This window comes from Hyperolius riggenbachi, chromosome 8 (assembly GCF_040937935.1).
Source record: "Hyperolius riggenbachi isolate aHypRig1 chromosome 8, aHypRig1.pri, whole genome shotgun sequence".
Classification (NCBI taxonomy): domain Eukaryota; kingdom Metazoa; phylum Chordata; class Amphibia; order Anura; family Hyperoliidae; genus Hyperolius; species Hyperolius riggenbachi.
The window spans coordinates 93459757-93475769 of NC_090653.1; the positions used below are offsets into that span (position 1 = coordinate 93459757).

Consider the following 16013-nt stretch of genomic DNA (forward strand, 5'->3'; position numbering starts at 1 on the left):
GCAAAAAGCATGGACCCAAGGACACAGAGACAGGAACACGCAGGGACACAGGAGTTTTATTATAGAGGGTATTATTACTGCCCAAATTATACTGGACCTCATTATTATCTCCACTACCTTGAGGCTACTTGCACACCAAGACGTGTGTTTCGCAACCTTTTGAACGGTCGCTTCTTCAGAAGCAAAGCGAAGACGTTTCAATAGTTGTGACCAGGCCCAGATTTACCTCACAGGAGGCTATAGGCACAGATGACCTGGCAGCCTAGACTTCGCCGTCCATTAGTGTTGGGCGAACACCTGGATGTTCGGGTTCGGGCCGAATAGGCCGAACATGGGCCAGATGTTCGGCATGTTCGGCCCGAACCCAATGGAAGTCAATGGGACCCCCGAACATGCCCATTTTGGGGGCCCTATGGGGTCGCAGGCATAAGGGGGGGGGGGGGGGAGCATGCCCCAATCGCGCGGGGGGGGTTGGAAATTCCCCCCACCCCCTCCGCTTCCCCATAAAAAAAAGTTTAATGCAAGTTAAATAGTACCGGTGGCTGGCAGTGGAGTGAGGAGGAGGAGTCCGAGTAGGAGAGTGACGCGTTGAGGCCGGGCAGCGGGCGGTTCAGCGGTAGTACCCAATCAGCGGCCGCCAGTGCAGTGAATATTAAGTAGCCATGTGCGCGGCTACTGTAGCTGGCTCTCCCCGCCTCCTCTCCGCCCCCTACTGCGCATGTGTAAACAGTCTAACGCGGCTATAGCTGCTCTAACGCCGTAGCATGCTGCACTTTCCGGGCAACATGCAGCGTTACATGTAACGCAACGTGGGCTGTGTGAACAGCCCACTTGAGTTACATTGCTGTGCGTTGGGGGAGCGTTACAGGCGCACTAACGTGCACCTGTAACGTCCCTGTGTGTAAGCAGCCTAATTATTGCCGCAGCCACCTGTCCCACATACTGGATTTTTTTAATTGTCTTGTCTTCCTTATCCTTTTGGTGATGTCTTTAGGTGGGTACACACGTCAGATAAAAGTCTTTGGAAAATGAAAGATCACAGACCAATTTTACCCCCTTTCATGTAGTATGAGAGCCACACTCTACACAGTCTATTCTATGGAGCTGAACGCCCCATCAGATAAAAACCTTTGCAAGATGCTGCACACAAAGATGCTGTACACATGCAACAGATCAGTATCTGCAAAAGATCTGTTCCTGCAAAAGATCCATTCCTGCAAAACCCATTCATAGTCTATGATATCTGCAGATCTCATACACACCTTGTTTAACTGACAATTATCTGTAGATCAGATCCACCAGGTTGGATCTTCAGATCGGCAGATAATTGTCTGATCTGCAGATGAATGTCCATTAAACAAGGTGTGTATGAGATCTGCAGATGTCAGACTATGAATGCATTTTGCAGGAATGGATCTTTTGCAGGGATTGATCTTTTGCAGATACTGATCTTTTGTGTCTGTACAGCATCTTTGTGTGCAGCATCTTGCAAAGATTTTTATCTGATGGGGAGTTCAGCTCCATAGAATAGACTGTGTAGAGTGTGGCTCTCATACTACATGAAAGGGGGTAAAATTGGTCTGTGATCTTTCATTTTCCAAAGACTTTTATCTGACGTGTGTACCCACCTTAAGTTAGATTTTTATATTGCATATGATCTTTAACAAAGCTACAACTTATGGATTATTGATATTTAGTGCGTTGTGAGATCTTTTTTCTTGTGGGGTGATTGGAAATCAGATGGGAACTGTTGGAAACAGTCGATCTAACAGTAAATCTGTCAGAAAATTATATTGTGTGTACTCAGCATAACACTAACTGTGACGCCCCTTTTCCACCACAGCAGTTGCATGTATTAAAAATGTTGTTACCAAAACGCAATCGCACTACCTGCTGCTATTTTTGTGTATTGCGCTCAAGTATACTCCGTGGGAGCACATAAAAAATGCATAGAAAGTGTAGTACCATGCGAATATCATACGATTTCCGTATGCGGTGTGAAGGCTTTCCCCTTTGTCTTTTATCAACTGCAATTGCACCACACATAACGACTATTGTACGAAAAATCAGGACGCACCATCAAGTTTTCAAACAGCTGCTAATTGTGATCAGAATTACAGAGCGATTGCGATTTGCAATGGAAAAGGGCTCTAACAATCATTCCGGGCATCAACAATCTAACGTGTGCATAGTTTGAAGGACAACTGAAGATAGAGGTATATGGAGGCTGCCATGTTTATTTCCTTTTAAGCAATACCAGTTGCCTGGCAGCCCTGCTGATCCTCTGCCTCTAATACTATTAGCCATAGCCCCTGAACAAGCATGCAGCAGATAAGGTGTTTCAGACTTTAAAGTCAGATCTGACAAGACTAGCTGCATGCTTGTTTCTGGTGTTATTCAGATACTACTGCAGATAAATAGACTAGCAGGGCTGCCAGGCAACTGGTATTGATTAAAAGGGAATAAATATGGCAGCCTCCGTATACCTCTTACTTCAGTTCCCCTTTAACACCTTAAAGTGAACCTTTAGCCAGAAAAAAAAAAAAAAAGTTTTACTCACCTGGGGCTTCTACCAGCCCCCTGCAGCAGTCCTGTGCCCTCGCAGCCACTAACTAATCCTCTGGTCCCCCGCTGCCAGCTAGTTTCATTTTTGCCGACAGGCCCGTCAGGACTGGCCACGCGTAGCTTTTTCCACATTCCCGACTGTAATTAGTGTACAAAAATACGCGTTGCCGCATTACGAACGCATAGATATGCGGCAACGCGTATTTTTGTACACGTTGCGGGCCGCAATAGTGCTAATTAGTCGGGAATGCGGAAAAAGCTATGCGTGGCCAGTCCTGACGGGCCTGTCGGCAAAAACGAAACTAGCTGGCAGCGGGAGACCAGAGGATTAGTGAGTGGCTGCGAGGGCTCATGCTGGATACACACCATGCGTTTCCGCGTTCGATGCGTCCGTCGATACGCATCGATTAGATTATTTCCGACATGTCCGATTCAAGCTTCGATGGATCGTTAGGTCGATTTGCCATACTTTACATGGCAATCGACCTAAAAATCATCGAAATGCGTTCGGAAATGCTCGGAAATAATCAAATCGACGCGTATCGACAGACGCATTCGACGCGGAAACGCATGGTGTGTATCCAGCATCAGGACTGCTGCAGGGGGCTGGTAGAAGCCCAGGTGAGTAAAACTCATTTTTTTTCTGGCTTAAGTGTCCCTTTTAAGGTAGCACAATTGCCCATCTGAACGTCATGGAATGTTTACAAAAAGCTGAAAACCACACTTTTTGTGTCACTGACATATGGTCTGCTGTTCGTTTCCACTTGTGTGCAGGGCCGGGCCGAGGCAGAGGCTGGAGAGGCTCCAGCCTCAGGGCGCAGTGTAGGAGGGGACGCACAATTCATTCAGCTGTCATTCCCAATTGTGTTTGAAACAGAAAGAAATAAGAAAAGGGGATACATGACAGTGACTGCAAGCCAGGTAACTAGATATTAAGGTGTTGGGGAGGTTGGGGGCCTAGGGCACCTATTAGTCTAATAGCAATCAGTGTGTGAAGGCTGGGGTGGCAGGGATGGAGGGGCGCACTTTGCTGTCTCAGCCTTGGGTGCTGAAGGACCTTGTCCCGCCTCTGCTTGTGTGCACCCCCCAAATGCATAGTCCGTAAACAGAAACGCTTGGCTGCAACAAGCACAATTGTTTATTGGGAGTTTAAAGACAAAAATGGTGGGCAAACCGTGCCTACCCAATCAAACCCAATCCATTGCCTATAGCTAGCATAAATTATGATTATAAGGTGTTTGGGTACCTTCTGTTATGGACTGTCTCTGCTTGCCAAAAATGCATCTGTGTGGGTTTATTCTGCAGATTTCTCCTAGTAGAGATGAAGAAGAGGTACACATCCCTTCCTTTGTACCCCCCCCCCCCCCAGGGCCGGGCTGAGGCAGAGGCGAGAGAGGCTCCAGCCTCAGGGCGCAGTGTAGGAGGGGGCACACAATTCACTCAGCTTTCATTCCACTATTGTGTTTGAAGCAGAGAAATAAGAAAAAGGGATACATGGCAGAGACTACAAGCCAGATAACTAGAGATTAAGGTGTTGGGGACCCTGGGGCGCCTCTTATTGTAAAAGCAATCAGTGTGTGACGGCTGGAGTGGGAGGGATGGGGGGGGCGCACTTTGGTGTCTCAGCCTTGGGCACTGGAGGACCTTGTCCCGGCTCTGCCCCCCCCCCCCCTCCCCCAATCATCTAACCACCTCCTCCAATTCCCATAACAATACACAGACACACTGGGCTGAGCTTGCATTTTCCTAGCCAGGTAAATTACTGGGACCCACCCTCCTTAGTGCCATGCTAGGCTGTCAGATGCCACTGCATGGGTGACAGTCCTGGAAACATAATGCTGTGTGAAGGAGGTTGTATAACAGAGGACAATGCATTGTGTCACTAACTAGCTAACAGGGCTGGAGGCTAGATGCTCCTCACTAGATCCCTGTATACACATTTTTCTGACAACTATTTTGCACTTCTATTGTAACCTGAGCTCTCAGTAAACATTGCTGCAGACACAGCCCAGTCAGGAGGGTATTTGCATGAAATGCTTACAGTACATGTGGAGCAGATAACCATGTTTGCACTCCACCAGTAACATTATTCATTGTGTCTTGTCCTGACCTTTGTTTCCACAGGGAGCTGGAAGCCTACACTGCAGCCTATAATACAGCAAGACTGCAGATCACCCAATTGATGGAGACATACAGGATATAATCTATACATAAACTACACAATATCAGCAGCAAGCACTGAACAATACCACGGAAGCAAACTTCTTCCAAGTCTACATATGCCTGGTACACATGATGCAATTTACTGTCAGATTGACAGTCAAAATCGATTATTTTCAACAGATCTGATGTGATTTTCTAATCAATTTTCCGATCACTTCTACAGAAAATCGATCAGAAAACCGATAGGAAATAATTCGTTTGACCGTCAATCTGACAAAAAAAATTGCATTGTGTGTACCAGGCATTATGGCTAATGATTGCACAAGAGACTTTATTTATGCACAACTGTTCCAGTACAGTATCCCTCAAACATACACACACAAATGTATACACAATCACACTTACACATACACCTGTATATACACACACACTATGCTCATTTAAACATATACACAAACAAGACTATACAAAGTAACACTCACAAAATAAACACACATATATACAGACACAAACATATACACACACTATACACCCAGAAACACAAACATCAGAATGTAAACAGGCATATGACGCCACAATAGCATAACACTGGGTGAGATTCATAACATAACTAATCGATTTAAACATCTGCTGAATACAGAGGAACACAACAGCTGTATTTGCTGCACTGATTGCTCTTCATTGGCTCTGCAGGCAATTAGATGACTTTCAGGGATACGGCAACATTTTATTATTGCAGAGGATTTCAGCGTCGGCAACTTTGTATAAGAAAGTGAGACCCATAAGCTGGACCACTGAGGAGACAGTGATGTCTCAATGCCCAGACTCTATAACTTCTACAAGATGCACAGCAAATACTATTTCTTTCCAAACGTTAGCAGTGGCTGGAGCTATACTCACCCTGGTGCGAAACCAGATCCAGGGCTTCCTGTAGCTGAGTCACATATGACAATGATTACAGCTCCATGTGCAAAATAACCATCCTTGCAGGAAATAATACAGAGGGTCCGATATAGGACAGTAGTAGTCCAGTTTCTTATATTCCACAGAACAGCTAATCCTCCCAATCTGAAAGCAGCAGCTGTTATCCTCACTTCTTTGTTAGACAAAACCAAAGCTGAGCATTGCAAGCAGCATGCCTTGGAGAGAGAGGAGGAAAAAAAACAAAAAACAAGGGAGAAGAATAGGCCTTATGTCTGGGCTGGACAAGAGAGCAAGGGGATTCTTGGGGGTCTCAATAGGAAATGGTTCTCATTGGATGAGAGGCATTATTAGGCTCTGTAATCCCTCCCAGTCCCCAGTGTTTGGCCATTCTTTGAAAACCAATCACAAGACATCTAGAGTTTAGAAAGAGTACTGACAAGGAACACAGCTCCCCCACCAAAGAATTAACATGTTAAGCTCTGCTTTTAATGAAGAATACCCATTTCCTGCTCAATTAGTTTGCAGGAGGGGTGTGAAGGAGGATTGAGGGTCCATCATGCCCAAGGGATGAAGGCTATGTTTCATAACATACATGCATGGAGCGATTTGTTTTTAAACAAAAGGAAAACAGGATAGGGGCTATTCTGTAAAATAAGGTCATGTAAAAAAAAAAATATGTTTCAAAGCCCTTTGTGACTATTAATAGATTATTATGCCTGCTAAACTTTTTGGAAGACTACTTGCACACTCATTGAAAAACAAGACAGCAACCAGCAGAGGGGAAAAGCTGCATGTGTGCCATATGTGCGATGTGATGTAAGCAGTGAAGCATACTGTACATAGAAAGCTTCACCGCAACTATAAATACGCACGTTGTCTGGCAATGTACAGCATGTGTCGCGTTATTCAGACGGATTCTGGCACGTTACCCAGCTGACGCGGCGTTAAAACCATTTTATCCAATGCAATATAATGTGTCAGGCAGGGATCACACTTGCATGGATTTTTCTGCTAGTGTGTTTTTCAGTGCATTCCTGTTTTTTCAGTGTGCACATTTTTTATTCGATTTTTGAGCCCTTTTACACTACATACGATCCTGATTTCCACGTCTGATGCGATTTCACATGCGATTCAGATTTTTGTTGCAATTAAACATAAGTCCAGGCTCGTTTACACTAGATGGGATTAAGATTTCCGATTTTACAGGCGACTCCGATTTTTAATGCATTTTCTGCTTGTGTCACTAGCATCCAGTGAAAATCGTAAATCAGAATCGGAAATTGGAATTGCAATCTGCAGTGTAAAAGAAGCTAAAATGCATTTTGGCCCATTTGAATACATGATTACACAAACACATGCAAAAAAGTAGTGAGTGTACTCCACTTTTTTTCCTGTGGTCAATATGCAAATAATGCAATTCTGAATTGCAGTGGGGAACAGAAAACGCAGTAGCCACCATTATGTTCAATTTCGCATTGTGGCAAAGCACATGCCATTTTGCCATGTGTAACCTATCCCTCAGTGTGAAAGAACCCAGAGACTGGGCGCACACTTGCCTGTGTGGGAAACCATGAGATTTTTTATTCAATTAGGGCTGGTGCACACCGAGCGGCTTTTTGGGCGTTTTCAGATCCGCTTGCGGCTGCGGATCTGCTTGGTCAATGTATCTCAATGGGGTGGTGCACACCAGAGCGGCAGGCGTTTTGCAGAAACGAAAAATGCCTGGGTGAGGCATTTTTTGGATTTCGGATGCGTTTCTGCCTCAATGTTAAGTATAGGAAAAACGCAAACCGCTCTGAAAAACGCCTGTTCAGAGCGGTTTTGCCGGCGTTTTTGTTACAGAAGCTGTTCAGTAACAGCTTTACTGTAACAATATATGAAATCTACTATACTGAAAACCGCAGCAGCAATCCGCAAAACGCTAGCAAAACGCCTCATAAAAATAAAAAAAAAGCGTTTAAAAATCTGCTAGCGTTTTGCGGATCTGCTTGCGGTTTTTGGTGTGCACCAGCCCTACAATAAATAATCAAAGATTTTTTCTTTTTCAAAAATGCATCAAAAAACACATGCAAATCTCATACTTTTTCTGATTGTCCCTGGAAAACCATGGTGTGCGAGTTGCATGCAGTTCGCATGTAGGAAAAAGAAAATTGCTGTGTGGTTTTAAAATGCACAGAAAATTATAATAGCAAATCTCACAACAATGTGATTTGTCAATGTGCTGCTCTCCTGCTGACTGACTGGGCACTTCTTAGGGCTGGTTCAAACTCAAAACGCAAATCGCGATCTTGCCGCAATTAGCGTTTTGATTTCCGTTCAACAGAATAAGAATCAAATTGCAATCGCCCACAAAGCGCTGCATCCAGCACATTGTGCTGTGCAGTGAGAATGATCCCATAGGTATACATTAGCAGCAATGCCTTGCTGATCGCCAGCAATCAGCAAATCGCTGAAAAGCGCTCAAGTGTGAACCAGCCCTAGGGGCTCAGACACACTATAGGCACTTTTCTGAGCCCCTTTTTTGCCATCAGCGCATTCTGAGAGCTTTTTAAAAAAATGCTCCCATTACATTAAAATTCCGGTAAAATCACAATAAAATTGTACAATTTTACCGCGATTTTGATGAAAGTCAATGGGAGCTTTTTTTTTTTTTTTTTTTTTTTTTTTTTTTTTTAAAAAGCTCTAAGGGCTCTTTCACATTAGGGCAGATTTTCTGCGTTTCAACGCAACGGGTAAAGTTTGCGTTACCCAAGGTGAAATGAAAGTCCATAGACTTTCATTTTAGCTTTCACATATAACGCAGCCTTTTTGTGCGTTGCGTTACACTGCACCCAGTTTTTCGGCCGACGCTAGCTTTATGCGTTACAATGTTAGTCAAAAAAAAATGATCTGCGTTTTCCCATGTCCTGTAACGCATTGAAAACGGATTAAAAACGCACACTCACTGCAGTGCAACGCATATCAAAACGCATTAAAACGCATACAACAAAACGTATGCTTTGAGCGTTCTCTAACGCAAGCTCTGATGTGAAAGAGCCCTAAGGGCTGCTTTATAGTGTGCACTTTACCGCAATCACGTTTGCGTCCACGATTCAGCAGCCCAAATCTCGCGATTTGCTGCGATTCAGTGCGATTTGCGCATGTGATTCTCATTCAATAGAATGGGAATCACAGAACAATGCCCCCAAAATGCTGCATGCAGCGCGTTTGCGATTAATCAATCGCAAATGCTGAAGTGTGAATGTATCCATAAGGATACATTGTAGCAGCGCTTTGCTTATCACCGGCGGTCAGCAAAGCGCAGAATCGCCCCAATGTGAACCAGTCCTCAGAAAGCGCTGATGGCAAAAAAGGGTTCAGAAAAGTGCTTACAGTGTGTCTGAGCCCATAGTGCTCGGTACCAGTGCTGGACAGGCGGCCCCTCCCACGAAGTCACATCTGAGTATGGCCGCAGCCATGCTTCCTGCCTCTGGGTAACGCTACCATGTGTCAACCGCTGCCATTCGGCTGCATTTTAATTACACCCAAACTGCAATCGTTGGCTGCAGAACTGCTTTCAGCAAGCGCACAGCTAAGGGCCCTTTCAGGCCTCGTTCACATCTGAGGATGGCCGTGCGATCCCATCCATTGACAGTAAGGCCTCGTTCACATCATACGCACTTCCGTGCAAATATGTAAGCACGTATGATGTGGTGAAACGCAGGAACGGCAGAAGGGCATAGAGTGCCCTTCTACCGTTCACATCTACTGTGTTGCGCAGCAGTACTATGCGCTGGGAAGCGCTTGCGTACTGCTGCCTACATTTTGCCCGTAAGCGCAGAGCTGATCCCATAACAGTCAATGGATGGGATCAGCAGCGCAGTGGGCAGCGGCGCAGATTGTGCGATCGGATGCGCTGCGTTCAGATCGCACGGCCATCTGCGCTCCTCAGATGTGAACAAGGCCAGATGGGATCAGCTTTGCACTTGCAGGCAAAATGCAGGCAGCAATACGCAAGCGCTTCCCAGCGCATCGTACTGCTGCACAGCGCAGTAGATGTGAACGGTAGAAGGACAGTCTATGCCCTTCTGCCGTTCCTACGTTTCAGCACATCATGCGCGCTTCCATATCCGCACGGAAGCGCGTATGATGTGAACAAGGCCTTACACTGTACCGCAACCTAATGAAAATCTATGGGGGAGTTCATACCCCCACTTTTCGGTACGCTGCCCCAGAAGTGCTCTAACGCGCTTCAATACCTACGTTCCCGTGTGGCTCCTGCAGCGATCTGGGTCGGGCCAGAAGCCATGTAAGTCTATGGTAAAGCGCACACTTTTAAAAAACCTGCCTCAATTATCTGCGTTGCACATGTACGGAAGCTGCCGCACCGCCAATATGCAGTGTAAAACCGGCCTCAGTGGTTCATCTGAAAGAGGCCTGATGCTTATCTTAATGATCCTCATACTTCAATGAGGCAGAAGATGGCTAATAAATGAAAATGTGCTCTATTTGTATGGTGTGACAAGGACAATGATAATGAGCAAACAAAGCTCTGCAAAAGCCAGAAATAACCTAGAGATAGCAATTAAACTGTGTACACAAGCTAAATGACACTCAGCCTAGGTAACCAACTCAGCCTAGAACACTCTAGCATGTACACCAGCTTTAAGGTGCTTACACACTGATTTTACGCCCTATTGTCGTTCAAAACAAGTTGTTCAAATGTCTTGTACACACAGACCGACAAAACGGCTGATATGCTAATGGCAGCTAATTTACATGTCGTTTTACTGGTCAATGGACTGGATAGAACAATGGACCAGATCAAACGACTGATCAAAAGTAATGCTGGGCATACACGGGTCGATCCGGCGGCCATTTAGCCGCCGGATCGACTCCCGCCGTGTCCCCGCTCGTCCACACGTGCACCTGAATCAATTCCCTCTCGTCCCCGCCGGCGCTTCTTATCTCCCGTTCGATTCGCCGCTATTGTCCGGCCGCGGGTATCGAGCGCGGAATCGATCCCCGCGGTGATTAGACACGTCGGATATTATCAATCGAGCCATCAGCAGCTCGATTGATAAGGGGGCATCGAGCCGTGTATGACCAGCATAATGGCCCGTTTCCACTAGGAGCGGTGCGATGCGGCTCCATAGCCGCATCCCACCGCGGGTGTGCTGAAACACATGCACGGCAATGGAATAGTTTCCGCTGCGTGCATGCTGCAGATTCTCGCACGGCCGCATCCGCCCGCAGCCGCGTCCCATCTCCTCCAATACACTTCCGCATCAGGAGATGCGGAAGTGATGCGGCCTGCGGCGGAAGTGGAAACGGGCCCTAGGCCCTTTTTACGCTTAACTCAGTTGCCCTCAGTTATAACTGAAAGAAAACTGATTTTCAAAGTAATGCCCATGTTTTCCTATGGCACAGTTCCCACTATACGCGTTTTAACTGAAATCTTTCTGACAATCCACTGCTATGGAAAAAAGGTGTACCAACGCGTACTAACGCACACTAACGCATACTAATGCATTAAGTGTAAAAGGGCTCTTAATGTTTGAATGGCCATTACTTGTCTAAACGACTCCCACTCATTTCTACACCTGTACGAACCTAGCTGTCATTTGAACGACAGTTAGTCCAATGGATCCGTTAAGCGGATCGCTCAAAACTGCTCGAGCGTACACACGTCCAGCTGTCGTTCAAATGACCGGTTTGAACGAAAAAGTAGTTCGGAAAAATCTGGAGGTGTGTAGGTACCTTTATACTCCATACACATGAAAATTTAACGTGGCCATACATCACTTCAGGCGACTTGGTGGCCAATCGACCATCTGATTCATTATTATAATCAAATCGGAAGAAAATCGGTGCCGCCAAGAGCATGCTGATCGACGATGCGACCAATTTCTGGTCCGGAACTGTCAATGTATCGATGGGGTCCATACTTGATTGGGAGCACGGCAATAACAGCATGCAATATTGGGACGAGTGACAAATCCAACAGAACCTCCGGTGCTATCCCCCTAATGCAAAATGTGCCCCCTGGTGCCCATGAATACTTTACCTGTCTGTGTCTGCTGCTGGCTCCGTCCTCCATCCACATACATGCAGCCAGGCACAATACAGTATAATATTATAGGGCATCATGCGGGGTACACATAATGCAATTTCCCGTCCGACCGACAACAGGACCGATCAGGAGCAGTTTGGATACAGATAATGAAGACAGCCGACATTGGTAATGAAGGGGAAAGTGAAGCATTCACACAGCAGGGCACAGGGCTGTGCTCGTACTCTGTGCTCTCTCCCCAGAGCTGTTCCATGCTCTGTACACACACTGCTGCTCCATCCAAAGTCAACTGTAGCAGAGAAAGAAATTGCAGGCAGCAGCACAGGGCTGAGAGCTGCAGGATGGCTGCAGATATTCTGGTCCCCAGACACTGCACCGCCCTGGTCTGAGGGGGGATTCTGGGCAGCTGTAATTCACGGCCAAAACCGTCGAACTTATAATTGACTTTAGGAAGTCGGCTCCTACCCCCCCCCCATCTACATCAATGGCACCGAGGTGGCCAGAGTACCCTGCGCTCGCCTGCTGGGCACCACCATCTCCAACGATCTCAGTTGGAGGGTCAACATCACATCAATCCAACGGAAGGCCCAGCAGAGACTCTTCTTCCTCCGCCAACTGCGGAAGTTCGGCATGACGCAGGAGATTCTAACATGCTTTTACACGGCCACCATTGAATCGATCCTCTGCTCCGCCATCTTGGTATGATATGTGTGAGCCACCGCCAGCGACAGGCACAAATTTGGATCATTAGGTCGGCGGAGAGGATAATTGGGAGACCTCTGCCCCCACTTGACCACCTGTATAACACTAGACTGCGAGCCAGGGCACTGAGGATTGCAAGTGACCTCTCTCACCCAGGCCACCGTTTTTTCACCCCACTTCCACTGGGTCGGAGACTTCGGGCCATCCCCACCAAGACCACCAGACACAAGAACTCTTTCTTCCAGAGGACTGTTAGCCTCCTGAACTCCTTAAATATTCTACCACCCTCTATCAGAGCCCTTCCACCTGCATAGGAGTGGCAGTCCTCAGCAGTGTGTTTGTGAAAGTGGAATACTGTGCCATATGTATATCCAATGCTGATTGTATGATTGTATATTTGTGTATGTCTATATTTGATATTTGAGTATGAGGTGTTACTGTTATGTTAACGTTTTTACTTTCTTTCTATGTACTGCTCCATTGTGCCAAACCAAATTCCGGGCTTGACCCAGTCATGCTTGGCGAAATAAAATGATTCTGATTCTGAATTCACCCCCCCCCCCCGCATGTGCCTATGACAACATTAGCTGCATGCTTTTTTCTGGTGTGATTCAGACACTACTTCAGCCAAATAGATCATCACAACCGCGAGGCAACTAGTATTGTTTAAAAGGAAATAAATATGGCAAAAAGCATCGTACACAGGCGCAGTACACGTACTGTGCCTGCGCAGGACGCTTTCGCTGGCGGGAGTTAGGACACGAGCGTCCAGGGCCACGCAGGTGCAGTGGCCTGCACCAATATAGTCGCAAATAACAGAAGTAAGCCGCGGCAGAGACTGTAGGATCGTGTTGCCCCGGCGCGGGAACAGGACGTCTGTGAGGAACTTTTTTTCTAATAAGGCTTACAGTACTACTTTAATGTAATACTTGCAGCAAGTCAAGTAAAAAATTAGGCTCTCTAGCGCTCACTTTCTGTGGCGGAAATTCGCATTGCAAGCAAGTGCATTGAAAAAAAACTTGCTTCTGTGCATGCGCACCACAAACGCAAAAAAGTTTAAAATATCTGCCGCACCTTTGACTTACATGACTTCCGGTCAGCACACATCACTGCAAATGCTGAGCCACAATGCGCTGATGACTTTGCGCCAGATAGGATGCTTCTGGCGCATCACATTGCATTAGGTATGAAATGTCCCATAGACTTTCATTGCTTTATCGTTACCCTGCATTAAAAATGGGTCAGGCCTGGAACCAACTACAAAACGCTATCGCTAATCGCAATCGCTAGCGTTTTGTATGATCGGTTTGCAAGCGATTTCATGAGTGTTTTCAGTAGCGATTTTAAGAAGAGTATTCAAATTGCCAGAGGTTGTGTAGCGATTAGCGTTTTTAATTCTGATTGGTCCTTTCAATTAAATTTTAATTTTGTTACAGTGTGCAGTAACTTCAAAACGCTAGCAAAATCGCTCTGTGCAGGTTTTGATGAGCGATTATGCCAGCATTTATATACTTTACATTGCAGAAACGCTACAGCTAAATGTGAAAAATCCTGCATGTCCTGCGTTTTGCAATTTGGTAATCGCAATCGCTCCAGTGGAATTTAGCCCATCCATTAACCATCAGCTGAGCGTTTAGGGAAATCGCTAGCGGTTTCAATCGCTCCCTAAACGCGCAGAGAATCGCTCTGTTGGGTTTGAGCCCTCACAACGCAATTAAAACATGCTAGTGTGAAATGGGCCCCGCACAAACCAGCATTATTGGTTTGCCTTTTGTGCTACCAAAATAAAACAATCTGAATTTTTCTTTTCTGCAGATACCCCCACTGGTTGCTATGGGCAACACCTCTTGCCCTTGCTCTGTTTTCCACAAGTCAGACTCCATGCTTACAGTGCTAAAGGCTGAAATGTAGACAGAGTTCAATGCCAGCAGCAGCCATAACTGAGACACACTGCTGAAAGGCTAAAGCACAGAAAGAAAGCAAGCAAGCCTAGATAATTGTCTAGCTTACCTTGCTCTTGACTGGAATATCAATTCATCTGGGCTTTGGCCAGCTGGTTTCTTTCACTGCTAGCCCAGACTACTAAAAGCCTGAATGTAGGGCAGAAAATCCTTCAAAATCCTTTCTTCTGGTCATTTTCTCTTCTCATAGAATGAATAATACCTAGCCATAGAAAATGGCTCAAAAGATTTGATAGTTTTCTTTTCTAAAACTCATGGACTGAGGGACTAGAGCAAACACAGACCCGCCTCCTCATCCACATCATGTGTGGGGAACTCCTGAGTCTTTCCATTAACCTCACTTGTGCCAGGGAGATGGTCAGGTCTCTGCTGGAGGGGGGTGATGAGCATTTCACTTGGAGTCATAACTGCAGGCTTGTTCAGGAGAGCAGCTGGTGGAGACAGGAAGCTGTGCACAGAGCTGTGACCTATAACAGCCCATTACATGTCACTTTACTGGAGAACCTATCCCTAAAATTTCACATTACTGTACATCAATCGGGGGCACATGTCAGCTGTACCAGTCACTTTGCTATTCTGATTAAAAAACTGTTTCTTGCTGTAAAATTGCTAAGCAGCGTTGACTTCTTCAGCTTTTAGGAAATCTTAAAGGAAAGTTCAGAGGAAAATAAATAAATAAAAAAAATAAAATCTACTTACCTGGTGCTTCTTCCAGCCCCCGGCATCCGATCTTTCCGTCGCCGCAACTCCGGAGTCCCCTCTGTTGCAGATGCCGACCTCGCCAGGTTGGCATCTTCTGTGCGCGCTCGCAGTACAGAGCCGTCCGTCTTCGGGAGCACTCAGGCTCCCGAAGACTGCCGAAGCCTCCCACAGCAGGAGATTTAAATGTAGGAGTCTGCGGAGGATGAGAAGCGGAACGGGAAGGTTCTCTAGGACTCACAGACTTCCGTCTCCTTATGTATCTGTTTTTGTTTTTTAATTTTTGGCCGCAGAGCGTCTCTCTCGTTCCTCAGTCACGCCAGGTACGAGATTAGCAAAATTTGCAGGGAACGAGCGCTTGTGCGATCACGCATTTCCTGCAGTAAACAGAACGGGGCCACTGTGATCAGCCTGCCAGACGCGATCAGAGCTGGCAGGCTGAAATTATTTTTAAGAAAGCAAACAAACATGTACAGCGCTGCGATCTAATGCAGAGCTGTACAGAGGACATCCCTGTCACTTAACTGGAATTAGGGCTGGAAGTTGTGGCGTAGCTAGACATTATGGGGCCCCATAGCAAAACTTTAATGGGTCCATAAAATGTAGGCGTTCTTGAGAAATGCCACCTACCCTATGGATATGAGTTAACTGGGAGATTTGCATTATCATGTGATCTATACTGCATATAGTGTGTGGGCACTTAGATAAAATCATAGGATGGAGGAACACAAGAAAGTTAATGAATACATCAAGTACCACCTGGGCCCCTCCTACTCCAGGGCCCTGCTATGCCCTTTGCTGGAACCCACTTAGAGCGCTTTGGCAGTACTTGGGGATCGGCAAAGCGATATGCCAGTAGATCCCTTTGAGGGTGGTCATACTCAGGGCTGTATTTATCATAAGGCACTGTAGGCATGTGCCTACTGGCGCCTGATGATGGAAAAGTG

General features: G+C 46.2%; 1 protein-coding gene across 2 annotated transcripts in view; it reads right to left on the reverse strand.

The window, feature by feature from the left end:
• Nucleotides 1-14767, reverse strand: part of LPAR4 (lysophosphatidic acid receptor 4) — a 51969-nt gene extending 37202 nt beyond the window's left edge. Inside the window, exon 1 of one of the 2 annotated variants that reach the window (XM_068249556.1) lies at nucleotides 14417-14767. The gene's annotated coding sequence lies outside the window, so the exon portion shown is untranslated. Of the gene's footprint in view, nucleotides 1-5628; nucleotides 5952-14416 lie in introns of those variants that run through there. The other variant, XM_068249555.1, reaches the window with a different exon arrangement.
• Between the last annotated feature and the right edge of the window lie 1246 nt (nucleotides 14768-16013).